The sequence below is a fragment of the Ochotona princeps genome, chromosome 2 (genome assembly GCF_030435755.1).
Source record: "Ochotona princeps isolate mOchPri1 chromosome 2, mOchPri1.hap1, whole genome shotgun sequence".
Classification (NCBI taxonomy): Eukaryota; Metazoa; Chordata; class Mammalia; order Lagomorpha; family Ochotonidae; genus Ochotona; species Ochotona princeps.
The window spans coordinates 62,717,114-62,733,915 of NC_080833.1; the positions used below are offsets into that span (position 1 = coordinate 62,717,114).

The 16,802-nt window shown below is 42.4% G+C and overlaps 1 protein-coding gene and 1 pseudogene across 9 annotated transcripts in view; one reads left to right on the forward strand and one right to left on the reverse strand.

Annotated features, from left to right (window-relative positions):
• SLC44A5 (solute carrier family 44 member 5) overlaps nucleotides 1–16,802 on the reverse strand; it is a 369,267-nt gene that overhangs the window by 190,326 nt on the left and 162,139 nt on the right. The window lies entirely within an intron of this gene.
• LOC131479593 (small ribosomal subunit protein eS27-like) lies at nucleotides 9,778–10,015 on the forward strand (annotated as a pseudogene).

Here is a 16,802-nt window from a genome sequence, read left to right on the forward strand (position 1 = left end):
AGAGTCAATTAGTCTTTTTGAAAAGCAGAAACTTTTTAACCATCCATTTTCTGTTCAGACTCCTACTATTCTAGATGTTGCATCACTTTAAAAATTATATCTAGGAAGGACTTAATTGCTTCCTTCTTTTATACTTCTTAAATCAAAGTCTAACATGGAAATTAGATCATGGTTGAAGTTAGATCAGATGGAGTCTTATTTGCTACATGAATAGAAGTTAGATAATAAATGAATATCTCCTGTTTGTGCTGGGAAAATGCTGTGTGTGGTGCATGTGTGTATGTGTGTGTTTACAAAGAGGGCTACACTGAACAACCAATATGGTGTTCTTCATGAAAATAAACACAGTTGAATAAGGCTAACTTCCAAAGAAATATAGTTTATTTTAATTCTTCAAACAAAAGTAGGATTCTGGAGACCTAGAAATTGATCCTAGGCCTGACACCAGGATCATTCATGTAGTCATTAATTACTTATGAAATACCTACTATGTACCTCTGTTTCAATGAAGTTGTCAGTCTCTGAGCAGTGAGAATAAGAGAAAACAAACCATAAATAAATACACAATTATAATTCAAGGCAAATAAAATGGTAGAAGGACAGCTATGAGTATAATGAGAGACACTAAGACGGACTCAGAAAGAATAAGGAAGGAAGGAAGGAAGGTAGGAAGGAAGGAAGGAAGGAAGGAAGGAAGGAAGGCAGAAACAAAGATAGATGGTAAAATAAAATGGCAACTCAGATATGATGGGTGATCTTTGGATGAAATAGATATGAGAGTCTAGGCAGCCATGCAAACAAGGAAAGGAAACAGACCCAGGCAAAGGAAATCCATGTCAGGTAGCCCTGAGGCAAGACAGATTTAGGCATTTTCAATGAATTAAAAGAAAAGTGTGAATCACACAGATTGCATGGGAAATGGTGTCTTGTTTAAGACTAATACATTGTCCAGGCTGCAAAGACAAATTCAATGAGAAGTATCTACAGAATTTATTCATATCGACCTGGACTATGGTCATTTAATTTGTTTAAGGGCATAGTACTCTGTTGAGCTGGCTTCTACATAGGTTTCAATATAAGTGGCAAAGCACTGAGTAATTTTTATTTGAGTCTGGAAAAGTGAGTGCAAATAATCTGGAAATATAATGGAATTTTCTCCTATTCTTCATATTTAATCTTCCAGATTCATTCTTATTCGATTATGCATTCAGATGTTGGCAATACCCAGAAACACTTGAACTTTAAGTCTTTTTTTTGAAAATGAAATTACTTCATGTGTTAATGAGATGTATGTGACATTTTTCAGTAATTATAGTATAATTTATATGTTCTGTAGTGAGATGATCTGATGACATATATACAATGTGCTAAAAATGTGTACAATTAAGTCAAATGTCTTTGATAGCTGATAAAGACCAATTTCAAAACTATGATAGCTGTTCTCCAATCTAAAATGAAAATAGTCTTCATTTACTAAGACCAGGATTTATTCATTGCGTTAGAGAACAAGGACAAAAAAAAATCAATAAAAATTCACCTTTGGTAGGAAAGGAAAGAACAGTTTCAGTGGCTTAAATATAAAGATATGCAGAAGTTCTGCTCAGTAACTCTTGACTCACTTCCCTAACATGTGCTTGAACCCAAACAACTGGGTGAAACAGAGGAATGTTCTGTCAGCTCTTGGCTTTCCCTCATCATGCATGTCAATGTAGCTATGGAATACAAAGCCAAGAGCTAGATTTCTGCTTGTCTGGTTGGCTGTTTTTAATGTATGGTTTCTTTACTGTGTGCTTAAGTCTTTGAAGTTTCAGAAACAGAAAAACAAAATACACCTAGAAAAAAAAATTTGTCAAGGAAGCTGACATAAAATAAGTTAATATTGAAGGGTATTTAGGAACCAATAATTTAAATCTGCAACTTTTTTATCAGATTTATTCAATTTGAATAAGAACTAAAAAAATCTGCTAAGTTAGGAATATTCTTTCTTTACTCAGCCTCATTATCCACTAACCCATATTAAAAGTTAAGAAGAGACTACATAAATTACTGTGTGCTGAATCACCCTTAGAGCATTCAATATCCAACAAGGATATTAATAGTCATACTCATTGGAACTTCAAGTTCCACAGGAAGACATTAAATTGCAAATATTTTAAGAAAGAACAACAAAAAAGATAAATAAATCACAAGAATAAATAAACAAAAGGCAAATGACTTTAATATTCATCTATTATTTTAATCAATAACCTATTCTTCCTACAAATCACTTTATAAAACCTATTATAGCTTTGATTTTCTCATACCTCAGCTTTAGAAGGAATAAATAATGTGTTGTATAACTAGAAATTGGAGAATCATTATCACTTTTAACAATTACTGATTTAAGTAAACAGAATGGTACATTTAAGAACTGTTATATATTCATGTGTTAGTTCATTTAAAATTGTTTATGTCTCCAATGAAGGCATTTGGGTTACCTTTGCATAATTCCTTTTATTTACCTACGAATGACTGTTTTTGGGGGACTTTCCATAAAAGCACTTTGAGATAATGACTTCTTTAAATCAATAGACTGGTACAGAAGAAATGTTGACTATTTGAAATGAGCTTTTTTCTCCAAGCCAGTTCATTATGCACTCGAGCTCAGTATCTGAAGGACAATCATCAACACACTGTTATTCACAGGCTGCTTCATTCTTACTGTCTTCATCAATCTGACCTTGACACTGTCACTTAATTAAAAGAGGATAATTTGTAGGAAATGTCTTAAAACATTAAACAGGATGCATGTCCTCACGTGTTCATTTCAGTTTCTACAAAGAATGCAAAGTAAGATCAATTCCATCTCTCATGGTCAGGGAATACACACCAGGGAGACAGACTAGACACCGAAGACAGTTGCCCACTATTCAATTCCCCTTCCTTCCTTGCTTGCTGGATGAGCTTTGATTTTGTACAATGTCCACCCTTCTCTATTACCCAAATAAGCTTGTTCTCTTTTCCAGGACTGGGGTTCAATCCTGGGTGGAGTGGTGAGGGGAAGTCAGCTGGGGCTGGTGGGCAAGTTTTCTCCATTCTGAAAAAAGAGACTCAGAAAAAAAAAATCCTTTCTATGGGACATTGCTGGAACTGGTTATGGTGCAATCTACAGTGATGAGACAAATTAGTCTGAGATCAAAATGGATAAACTGAAGGTCAAAGGATTTTGAGATGATGAGATCCTGGGATCCTGATGACACCACTGAGCTATGAACTAACCAATCCTGGAATCTCCAATATCTATAATACATTTTAGTATTGCTTCAGTCATGTGAATTGAGGATTTCCCGTTAGTTACACTTGGAGGGTGAATATGAATTTGGAGACAGGGGAAGAGCAAAGCAACACAAGCTGTATCAAAAAAGAAAAAAGAGAGATGAGAAAAACCATCAAATAAAAATTGATGAATGAATGTATTTTTGAATTTTTAAAAAGCTATTTTGAATTTTGAATTTTTTAAAAGCTATACTGTATTTCTCCCCTAAACTACCCAAAACTGTTCTGAGAAAAAATACATAGATTTAGAGTTTTTCAAACATATGAATACTCACACACACACACATGCACACACATGCACACACACATGCACACCCTGGTAGGTTTTGGCAGCAGTACAGGTTTTTATGAAAATACTAAGCTGTGAGGGCACACTGATTGCTTATTTCTAAGAAAAAGTATCTGTTAGGATAAGCTCTATATCTGGCTCTAATATATTTTTAAATGATTAACACAAGCAGTTGTCATAAGATACAATACAAAATTCTCATTTCATCCATTTCCATTTTTACATTTTACAGTATTTGATGCCACCCTGAGAAGCACTGGAATTTATTTTAGCAGCTGGGATCAGATATTGTTATGATGGATGATAGGCCATTTTGAATGCATGAATAATTCCTTAAGGGAATGCCTGGGTTCAAGTCCTGACACACTTCCTATCCAACTTTCTCTCAGTGTTCATTCTGGAAAGTGGCAAGGGATGGTTCAAGTACTCAAGTCCCTGCTACCCACATGGACAACTTGAGTGAGTGCAGCATTCTGGTCTTTAGCCTGGCATAACCCCGGGCTGTTACGGGCACTTTGGAAACCAGTAACTGGAGAACTCACGCTCTCTCTCTCTCTCCCCCTTACCAAAATAAAATAACTTGAACTCAATGTGTATGTTCTCTGTTTTACTAAAACTAGACATGTAATAGGTCCCACAGTTCCTCTTTGTAAGAAAATATTTTGTTTTGCTCTTTTGCCTGATCACATTTTGAAACACAGTGAGGAGTTTCATGCACCAATCCATTTTTTCTCCTTGATACACATCATGTCTAATATTTCAAAGGTCATTTTCTAGACTGTGCTTTTAAAATTATAATGCAAGAAAATGAAATGAACCCATCTCACTTGTCAAAACTTCAGTATCGGTTCGGGCCTTGGGTTTGGGGGCAAGTGCCAGTCCTCACAGTGTGGCGGCTGTGGGGGGCGCCCCTGCCGGGTCGGACCCAATGCTGGGGGCTCATGCCAAAGACACTGCCGCAAGGCAATGAATGAGTCCTCGGCCTCCCCCAGGACCCAAGAGAGCTCTTTCCTCAGGGTAAGTGCGCCATGAGGGAACTTGGGAACTAGGTTAACATTCCTAGCTCTGCCCAGCTGCTAATATCTTGAGGCTGGATGAGTTTGGGAGGGGTTCAGGCCTTGGGTTTGGGGGCAAGTGCCGCTCCTCACAGTGTGGCGGCTGTGGGGGGTGCCCCTGCCGGGTCGGACCCAATACTGGGGGCTCACGCCAAAGACAATGCCGCAAGGCAGTGAATGAGTCCTCGGCCTCCCCCAGGACCCAAGAGTGCACCATGTGGTGCCAGGCTTTGCCTGGTGGCCGCCTGGCAGCAAACTCTGGGGTTTTTTAAGATATGTCTGCTGCCTGGGGACACCCATGACTAAGTCCAGTTTTAGTGTAGGTGAGTAGTAAATCTTGGGTGATTCCCAGTGACAGGGTCCTGGAAGTTTTAGGCATGCGTGGGGACTGAGACCTGGTGGTTTGGAGGGAAGTACCCAGGAGACAATTACAGTTAGTCAGATACACCAACCCAATTGGGAATACAGAAATGGCCTGTTTGCCTAGAACATCACTGATCGTCACACACTAGCCCACACCAATGCTATGGATGGGGGCCTCTTTGGCAGTGATGGGTACCATTACCCAACTGTTTGGTGGAGTGGTGGAGTGGTCACATTTGGCAGAGTCAAGACTCTATCCAGCATGCGAGAGAACTTGATCTGGGGGTAGACTCTATGGGGTTGTGTGGGCCCAACCCTGTAGAAATACAAGTTCCCCTGGTTAGCTCACAAGCTGGGGTTGGGAAGGACTAAGCTAGATGTGACCATGCCACCTGCCATCACACACGGGTGCAGGAACCCAAAACAGTCAGCGCAGGTCAAGGCAACAGCACCTGAAAGTACATCCTTTAACAGGATGTGGGGTGGGCCATGCTGCCCCTGAAAGGGCAGGTCTGAACAAACCTTAACTCACAAGAAACAACAGAAATCAGGTTGGAGCATAGGTCTTGCCAAGTAGGTCCTTGCACCTACTGATGTGTGTAAGACAGGGATGCTAAGCCACAGCATCTAAGGGGACAGGACAAGAGAGGGGCTCTACCAAGTTGAATCAGAGCAACCACTGGCCTTCATGAGATCTAAGGCTGGGAATAGGCCCGGCTGGGTGGCTAAGGGGATACTCTAGCTGGGTTGAGTTTCCCACCAATGAGCGCATGGGCTGTAAATGGGGCTGCGTTCCAATCAGGATACGAGTGTAATCCCACTTGGCACAAGTGTGGACTGGGAATGGAAGCACCAAGCCGGGCCAGACTCCAACACCATCTGGTGCTCTGCAGGACCAGGGGAAATGTATGACAGACTAGGCTAGGTCTCAGCCCTTACTGAACCATGTGTAAGCTGTATGGGGGTATGGAAGAGCCATGGCTGGGTTGAAACATCCAACAATAAGAACCAGATTGGGTTGAAGAACAGTCAGGAAACACCACTGTTCCTGCTAGGACAGGAGGTGAACTGAACAGGGCTGGCTCATGGAACCACTGGTATGCGCGAAACCTGGCACTGGGAGAGTTTCTGATGGAGGAGCCTGGGCAATCCTCTCTGGCAGGACACAGTCCCTGCAGGTAAGCACAAGAAGCACAATAGGAAACAGCCCAGGACAGGCTATGGAAATTATCCCACTGGCATACACATGGCATGGATTGGGGGCAGACCAGGCTGAACCTGTTCACATCACCCGCTGATGAGTCCGAGCACCAGAACAGAGTGTGGGTCGAGCCAGGTTCGGTTGCGACACATACTAGTACACAATAAGGAATGCCAAGGTGAGATGAGCCATACCAGATGTGGTTGCAGCGCCCAAACAGCACATGTGATAACCAGGGGGAGGAGGCAAAACTGACGGGAATGTGGGCTCCCCTGCTGGACAACTGCTTCCATTGGAAAGTGTGAGTCGGGATGGGGGCAGATAAGAATAGGCAGGGCTGTTACACCTGTGGGCCTCATGTGGGCTAGATAAGGGAAGGGCCACGGTGGGCTGACTGTTCCGACTGGTGCAAGCAAAAACTAGAGTGGGTGAGGGTTGGTTGGGCTAGCCGCAGTACTAGGTGGCAGAGGCTGGCACTTGGAGCTAATTCTGTCAAGTCTAATGCCAGAACTACCTGGAGAGTGCATAATCTGGGAGTGAGTGTGGCCTAGAAGGGAAATAGTGGGCACCTCCTTTGGGGCTACCACTCTCATTGGACAGCACGAACACCAGGACAGGGGCAGGGGTGGCTGTACAGAAGGGCACCTGCCAGTAGGTGTGTGGGCTGGATAGTAGGTTGGTTGGGTTGAGCTGGACTTCAATGCCCATCGACACGTGCGAGAGCTAAACAGGATGTGGGACAGACTTGACAAGCCTGCGGTGCATACTGGCAAGCATGGGAACCAGGGTAGGGGGCAGAACTGGTGGGGGTTATGGGGAGTCACCCCAACTAGGCAGCTCCAACCGGTTTGCGTGACAACCGAGTATGAAGTGGGCAGGATCGAACTGGACTACAACACCCGTTGGTTCACGAGGAAGACAGGGCTGGAAACAGAACAAACCCAGCAATCCCAACGACCAGCATGAGCATAACCTGATTGGTGTGACGGACGGTGTCGGACTCTGTACTAGCAAACTTGCACAAGAATCAGGCCTGGGATCATCTCAGATGAAGTTTCTTTGGCGATCCCTCCAGCTGAACTGCTGATCTTAGCACCCCAACTATGAAGAGACTGTTAGCCAGTGGATTCTGAATAGGGTTCATTGCGATTGGAACTGAGAGACTAGTAGCAATCCAAAACTGATGAACTATCAAAACTGTATGACCAGGACCCTCAGAGAGCGCCTCCCATTGGGGATCTGGGATGGGTGGGAGGTTGGGTGGGGCTTTTCCCTTTGTTTTTTTCCCTGACCCCAGATACAGGGTAAAATGATATTTATGTGGAAACAATGGTATTACCCACTTTCACCCTGTAGCCCTTGACACTTTCTTCCCTAATCAACTAAGTAAGATTATTAAAAAATAATTTAAAAAAAGAAAAAAAACCTCAGTATCATAATAAAGACATTTTCTGAAAATATGCAGGAGGTTTTATTAAAGAAAGCATTTATTGAGCATCTACCATCTACCCAGTGGCTATCGTAGAGTCTGAAAAAACAAAGAAAGCACTCAATAAATATAGGATGGATGCATGAATAATAAATGAATAAGATGAAATTTATAAAAATGAAAAGGACATGATTGCTACAATAACAAGTAGCCTAAAAAAGGATCTATACACCACTAAAATTATAAAGCAAGGTGATAAACCTTAGAAAGAAAATATATTTGCTAAGGAAGCAAATGAAAATTATTAAACACATAGGTTAGACTAGGAAAGGCTCCATAAAGGCAATGATAAAGATATATTCTTAGAACAAGATTAGAATTTAGGACTGGTCATATTCTTTCTTTATCTTGAGAAAACAGAAAAAAATAAAAAAGATATTGGGATTATTATATTTGTCTACTCAGCACCTTTTCTGCTTTCCTTTTTAACTGACAGTATCCTCACACTGTTCTACAACAGTGTTAGCACATTTAATAGTCTGGGTCAACCATGGTTACTCCCACCACTTGAGCAGAGTTGGTTGGACAAATGAAGGGTACATGTCTAAAGGCAGGAGGATCAGAATTTCTCATAAAGGATTTTCCACCTGAATCTAAAAGATAATATGCTTTGTTTTTTAACATGGTTTTGAAATCTTTGACTACAAGGCCAGAAAAGACAGAAATTATGACTCCATTTCGTGAAGAGCCTTGACCACACTACAGGAAAACAAATACTGAAATGGAAGAAGTGCTATGGAAGCAATTAGTTTGTCTAGGTAGATAGACACATTGGGTTTTATTTTTGTACTTGATAATAAGCTCAACTATTAAAAGCCCCGTCTTGATTAAGCTATGTTGCATTAAGAATTGGCAAAGAATCATAAGCCTTTGTTTCTGTCAATCTTTCCCTCACAATAGTAGGCACCATTTAATCTGTATACATCTAAGCCAGCTGTCTAACAGTACAAGAATGTAGTTATGTGTTAGTGAGTACATACGCATCATCGGCATGTATGCACTTAACCATACTGCCTCGAAATGCATACTACCGGGCTTGGCGGCGTGGCCTAGTGGCTAAGGTCCTCGCCTTGATCCCATATGGCTGCTGGTTCTAATCCCGGCAGCTCCACTTCCTCTCTGTCTCTCCTCTTCTCAGTATATCTGACTTTGTAATGAAAATAAGATAAATCTTAAAAAAAAAAAAAAGAAATGCATGACAAAACTGTATGGAGAAATAGATAAATCAGCAATCAAAGGAAAATATTTCAAAGAGGAAACATAGACTAACCATAGAATAAAAGAATACTTACAGTATGATCATCAATCACAATAAAGATCAAAGGAACAATATCAAACACTCAAAATTCTGAAGGAAAATATCTTTCAGTGCAGCAGTTTATACCAAGTTCTTCATCTCTGAATAAGGACAAGATGCTGGTATTTTCAACTGTACAATGACTAACACAATTCAGAACAAACCATCTCAGAGTACATCAAAAAGGTGGCAAAACTGAAGATGCTGGATTCTGCCTGCATTCACAGATGCACAAAAAAAAATCATAAATAGTTAAACATGGATCTATTCCCTCTAAGAAAAACCCAGAAACTGGTGTATAGACTGCTATAGACACCAACATTATTTTAAAAAAAACTACTTTAGATACCAGTATCCCATTTCAGCGTGCCTGAGTAAGTCTTAACTCTGCTCCCAAAACCAGCTACCTGCTAATGTGTATCCTGCAGGGGAGGGGGAGCAGGGCGGGGAGAGGTGAAGTAAATGGACCCCTGACACCTGTGCTAGAGACCGAGATGGAATTGTCAGTTCCTAGTTTCAGCTTGGCCCTAAACCAGCTATAATAGGATGCTAGACTTTCTATCATTTTTTATACCTACAATGTCATGATACACTTAAATAGTAGAATGATCAGCTTGGAACTGTTACTTAGGGACTAATAATATAGGGGAAAACAGTGAGAGAAAAGGGGAAATGGGGGGTTGAAAAGAAAAATCCCTTAGCCTGTGGAACTGTATCATGAAAAACACAAATTTAGCTTTCCAGCAATGATGACCTCCCTGCCCGATCATGCCTCTCCCCAAGCATCTCCATCCCTCTCCATATGAGAAGAGGAAACACAAGAAGTGCCTGCAGAGCCTCGATTCCTATTTCACGGCTGTGAAGTGCCATGATGCTACAAAATCACGACGGTTTTTAGCCACATATAGTCGTTTTGTGCATTGGCTACTCCGCTGTCCTCTACCAGCCCACTGAAGGCAAAGTGAGTCTTACAGAAGGATGTTCCTTCTGAAGAAAGCAGTGTTAACAGCACCCTGAATCAAGGTGAGTGGGAGATCTTCCCAATAAACACGTTTTCGGTTAAAGAAAATAATAATAAATTAAAAAATAAAAATTTAAAAACAAAAAAAATCTACCTTTCAAATAAAAATACATCTTTTAAAAAATGGGCATTTGCAAGGTCAAAAGGAAGACCAGACTACACCGAGCACTGGCCTAATACCCAATGGCATGCATGAGAACTAGGTCTGGGAGGGGATCAAGTGGAGAAACTTGGGAAACCTCCCTGGTGAGTCATAGTTCCCGCTGGTGAACATGTGGTCCAGACCTGGGGGTCAGACAAGCTGGGCAAAGTAGCTCCAACGGATGGTCAGTGTGTGAAATGGCAATGGAACGGGTGTACTGGGGCAGAACTGAGCAAACCTTAGCCCATAAATAAAATTAGAAACCAGGATGGAGCACAAGACATGCCGAGCTAGGTTGTTGCACTTACTGGTCTGCATAAACCACGGATGCTAAGCCACAGTGTCTAAGGCAAGGGTCGCGACGGGCTGTGCCAAGCTGAGTCAGAGCAACCACTGGCATGCTGAACACTGGCTGGGAACAGGCCCGGTTGGGGGGCTAAGGGGACACCCTAACCGGGTGGAGATTCCCACTAAGGGGCGCATGGGCTGAGATGGGGCTGCGTTCTGGTCAGAATACAGTTGTAGTCTCCCTTGGCACAAGTGTTGTCTGGGCCTGGGGTGTGCCAGATTGGGCTAGACTCCAGCACCTTCTGGTGTTCTGGAGGACCGGGGTACATGTGGGACAGGCTAGGCTAGGTCTCAACTCCTACTGAGCCATGTATGAGCCATATGTGGATATGGACAAGCTGTGGCTGGGCTGAAACATTCAACAGCAAGAACCAGAATGGGCTGAAGGCCAGTTAGGAAAAGCCACTGTTCCTACTAGGACAGGAGGTGAACTGGGTAGGGCTAGCTCAGGGACCCACTGGTATGCGCAGAATCTGGCATTGGGAGGGGTTCTGATGGAGGAGACTGGGCAACTCCTCTGATAGGACACAGACCCTGTGGGTAAGTGCAAGAAGCATGGAAGGATACAGCCCAGAACAGGCCATGGAAAGTGTCCCACTGGCATGCATTTGGCATGGGTATGGGGCAGACCAGGCTGAATCAGTTCACGTCATCCACTGGCAAATTCGAACACCAGAACGGAGTGTGAGTGGGGCCAGGTTTGGTCACGACAAAAGCTGTACACAATACGAAATGCCAAGGTGAGTTGCCTGTGCCAGATGTGACTGCAGCACCCAATCAGCACATGTGAGAACCAGGAAGAGAGGGGGCAGAGCCGGCAGCTACTCCCACTGGAGAGCATGAGCTGGGATGGGGGCAAAACAGACTAGGCAGGACTATAATACCTGTGTGCTTCCTGTGGACTAGATCAGGGAAAATCAGGCTGGGCTGATTATTCCTACTGGTGTAATCTACAATTAGGGTGTGTGAGGGTAATTGGGGCTTAGCCACAGCATCAGCTGGCAGAAGCTGGCACTTGGGGCTAGTTCTGTCAAGTTAAACCACAGAACCACCTGGAGAGTGCATATCTGGGAGTGGGAGTGGCCTGGGAAGGAAAAAGTGGGCTCCTCCTTCTTGGGTTACCACCCCCATGGGAGGGCATGAAAACTAGGACAGAGGCTGGGTGGCTAGACAGAGTCACCCATCAACATCCGTGAAGGCTGGATAGTTGAGCTGGTTAGATGCAACTAAGCTTTAATACCCACTGACATGTATGAGAGCAGAAGGGGATGTGGGACAGACTGGACTAGTCTGCCACACATACTGGCAAACCAGGGCAGGGGGCAGGCCTAGTGGGGGTTATGGTGGATCGCTCCAACTAGGCTGAAGCCCACACTGTTTTGTGTGAGGGCGGAGTATGTGCTGGGCAGAACCAGGCTGGACTGCAAACACTCACTGTTCTCAGTGGAAGACAGGGCTGGAAACCCAGCAACTGCAACCACCAGATGATTGGGGCAATGGACTGTGCTGGCCCTGTTCTTGCTAGTACATACAAGAATCTTGTCTGGGAACACCTCAGAGAAAGTTTCTTTGGGGATTCCCCCCAATCGAACTGCTGGACTCAGAACCCTAACCATGAAAAGACAGAGGACTGAACAAGTCAATCAACCACCTCAGCTATATGTTGGCAGTCAAAAACTGGGCAAATGGAGACTCTATGTTGGACTATGTCAATAGTGGATTCTCCAACGACCTCATCGTGCTTGGAGTGGCAAGAGTGGCAGCAATTCAGAACTGTTAAATTATCAAAATCACTTGAGCAAGACCCTCGGAGCATGCCCCACATCTGGGACTTGGAGCTGGTGGGAGACTGGGTGGGATTTCGCCCTTAAAATCAACTTTTACCTCAGATATAAGAAGGAAACAATACGGAACTAATGGTCTTACCCATTTCCCTGTAGCGCATGAACCTCTTTACTCTAATTATGTCAAGATTGTAAAAAAATATATATAATAATTTAAAAAATGTGCATTTGGCAAGTGAACCAAAAGGTATCCTTTTCAAATGTAATAAATGTAAACATTTAAGAAATAAGAAAAACTCTCACTTTGAAATAGCTAAAGGTCTGGCTTCTAACTATATCCGGATGCTCATGAAGCAAGAAATCACAACTCTAAAGGGCTCATTAGGGCAGATGAGCACTTCCTGTAGTTTTGCTTTCCTCCAAAACTCATGTCAGTTTTTTCACTTTTTACTTAATCATTTTATTTAGATACAGATAAAGCTTCTGTTGGTTCATTCCTCAAATGTCCACTACACCTGGGGTTGGGTGAGACATAAGTTAGGAGCTGGATTCTCAAAGCATCTTTCTACATGTGAGGGAGAAATCCAACAGTGTGCTGCCTCACTGGGTACAAACCAGCAGAAATCTGGAATTCAGATTGGGGCCAGGATTCAAACACAGACACTATGAAATGGAATATAGGTCCCACCCATCAACCTAATCACTAGGCCAAATACCCACCCATGGCAGGTTGAAATTCAACTGTCATGGAACAGTACTAGATGTGGGACCTTGGTGAGGTGATTAGGCCATGAAGGTTCCTCTGTCATTACGGTAAGTCTCCTTTTTAATTTTTGTCCTTTCTCCTTCTGCCATGTGGTGACAGGTGACAGTGAGAAGGCCTCACAAAGATGCAGATATGTTGATCTTGGACTTATTAAAATATTTATTTCTGTTCTTATAATTTACTCAGTGTTAGGTAAGCTGTTACAGCAGCACAAAGTGTACTAAGATATTCTCCCAGCCTGCTCCAATAACAGAAAAAAAAAAAACACAAATCTCTAGCTTCTTTTAGAAGAACTTGGACTACAATTCTTGTACCCTAACTTTTACAGCTGCAACCCAAATGATGGAGCCTTAAATTTCATAGCTATGGAAACTAACAGTACTGGCATTCTGTAGTTTCCTGGGAACACAGAAAACAGAGTTGGCTTTAAAAGAGACAGAGCCTTTTCCACAATGCCACCTTCTGTTTCAGCTTAAAACATATAAGCATAAAGTCCATCTCGTTGAACAGGAGGTTACCTGGCCCAGGTCCTTGACCATGCCATCATGGGGGTGCCTGGTCCATGAACTCCCAAGATTGCAGGGGGTTTGGTGAGACCTGGGTTGCCTGGGTAGGGTCCTTGGGCCCACCTTGTGTGGTAGGTGCTGGGTCCATGAGCCCCAGGGATGGGGGGCCCTGTGGGACCCTGGTCAGGTGGCCTGGGGTGCCAATGGCATTGGGGAAACTCATTGGCTGCCAAGGGCATGCTTGTGTAGACTTAGTGCATGGGCTTGCAGGGTTCTGACGATGGCATAGATAGTGGTGTGTGGAGGCCCAGCTTCTCATGTCCAATGGTCTAATGGTCAGTGGCCTGATCATGGAGTTAATGTGTCAAAAGATGGGGCAGCAGATGGCTGGCCCAGATGCAGAGGAAGGAATTCAGAAGAAATTGGACAACTACCCCAGCCAAATGATGACAGATATTTGTGCGAATGGAGACTCTATGTTTGACTATGTCAACCAGTGGACATTGGAAAGGGTTCCTCACCCATGGATCAGCAAGACAGACAGCATTTTAAAACTAGTGAAACCACTTGGGCAGAACACTCTGAGTATGCCCCACACTGAGATTCTGGGATGACATTGGATGACTGCTTCTCATCCCTGGGTACAGGGGCAATTGGGAAGCTAGGTATGGCTTCTCCCCTTATCTTCCCCCTTCCCCTAGACACAGGAAGAAAAAATAGAAGGTTTGGAAACAATGATCACGTCCACTTTTAATCAACCCTTAATCCTTCTCACCCTGATCAACTATGTAAACATCATCAAAAATAAAAAAAAAAAATTTAAAGTCCACAACCTCACTTTTCTCTGGGACAGGATTTGGGTATATAAGCAATGCCCCCAATTTTCCAATTGTTGCTTAAGAGTCCAATTTCACAGGGCAGGCAATCACTAGTCCTCTGGGAGCTTGAACAGGTGTGTGGGCATTTCCTAAAGTTCCTGCTCACAACCCATGCTAGAAAATTTAAAAAAAAATTGAGAGAGGGTACAGTAGTTAATTCCCTACTTGACACCCTTGAAATATCAAAGTTCTTGAGTTTTGAGTCCCAGCTATGCTTCCAATTCAGCTTCCTGATGATATGTATCATGACTCCCAGCAGATGATAACTCAAGTACGGGTACCTTTGTGTGAGATCCAAGTTGAGTTTCAGGCTGTTGACTGTGGTCTGGCCCAATCCTGGGTATTGGGGGAAAATCCTCTCCCATTCAGAGAACTAGGTGAGTTAGATGCCAGATTCTAAGGTAATAGCTGGAGAAGTCAGAGCTATAAATGTGCAATCTAACCTCTTCCTGGGAGAAGCTGAGAGTTGGCTTTTCTTGCTGGACTGAGTTTTTTTCCCTTTTTGAATTAAAAGACTTTTAAAAATTAAAAGTAAACCTCAGTCTCTAAGGCTATACATTAGCACTCTGACTTTTCCAGCTACCGCCTGATGATTTGGTTACCTTTTTGTTTATCTCTAGGGACTGACAGAGTCCAGTATTTGGGAGTCTTTTGGAATGTACAAAGAATGAAATGACTGTTGAATCACTCTGCAAGCTCTTCTCCTGACTCATCCTCCACTCCCAAATAATTCCAGCAATAAAAGCCAACTCTCAGCGTCTCCCAGGGAGAGCTTAAGCTGCATATTTACAGTTCTGACTTCTCCAGCTGCTACCTTGGAATCTGGCTTCTAACTTACCTGATTCTCAGCATTGATATGGCAGGTAGTCACTAGTTTCCTGGGAGTTTAAACAGGCAAATGACAATTTCCCTCAGCTTCTGTCTTTGACTCAATTCAGCTATAACACTAACCCTACAGCTTCTTCCATAACAGTTATCCGTTTTGGAGTCCAACTACTATTTTCCACTTAAGGTACAGGCCTCTAACAATCTGTATCTGAGAGCTGATGGAACCTGGCATTTGCTGAAGGCAACAGAGTGTAAAGAGCAAAGAGAAATTTGGAAGAGTTATTCTTTCTGGCTTAGAACAACTCACAGAGGGGGCTATTAAACATTGAGAGAGAACAAACGTCAGGGCTCAGTTTCTCCCTGAAAATATGAAGAACAGTATCATAAAAACTAGAACCTTGACTTTGTCATTGCCATTGAAGAAAATGTCTCTTATCTCATCTGTTTTAGGACACTGTTAAAATTGGTATGGTCTAGCCTATTTGAGTCATTATGAGTATTTGGTGCAGTGGTTCAAACACTACCTCAGACATCCACATCCCACAATAAAGTATCTGGGCTTCAGTCTCATCTTTGCTCCCAATTTCAGCTTCTAGCTAATATGCACACCCTGAGAGGCACCAGGTGATGGCTTTTATGGTTGGGTTTCTTCCAACCCAGGTTGAATTCCAGGATCCTGGATTTCAGTTTGTCAGATACAGTGCTTTCTGTTGTGAAAATCTGGAGAATTAATCAGTAGATGGAGAATCTCTCTCTTTCAAATGAATATTTTTTAAATGATGGTTAAAAAAGGATGGTGATTTGAAGTTCAGAAGTTTGAAAAAAATTCAAAAGTTCTGAAACATAGATAGAGGTGGTTATTTTCACCTAATCCACAGAAACAAAGTCGTAGACAAGAAAATGAAGAAGTGGAGCAATATATTTCAAACAGAACAAAATACTAAGCCTAATTAAATGGAGATACATAGTTCACCTGACAAGGAACTCAAAATAAGAGTCATAAAGAAGATCATTAATGAGATGTATGAATGAATGAATAAAATAATAACTGCATCAAAGAGACAGAAAGCAAAAACATACCAAACAGAATATGAAAGAATATAACTAAACTAGAAATGTCAATAAAACAAATCAATAGCATGCTAGAGCAAGTAAAAGAAAGAACAGCCAAGTCAGACAACAGAACATCCAGAAACGGTCATTAGAAATCCTTCAGAGAAGTAAAAAAAAAAACAATGAAAAGGAATGAAAGCCATTACAGATTACCATCAAGTGGACAATACAAACAATACAGAAGTCCCTGAATAAGAAGAGAAAGACAAATAAAGAGATTGACAAATTTATTCAAGGAAATAGTGGGTACAACCCTGTCAAAGCTGTGAAAGGAAATAAATCCAGGTTCAATAAACCAAATAAAATGAATTTTACAAAAACCACAAAACCATGAAAAGCTAAAGACAAGGATAATCACCATGAAAGAGTAAGCATGCTACCTAATGAGGCTCAAAAATTACCTGGAT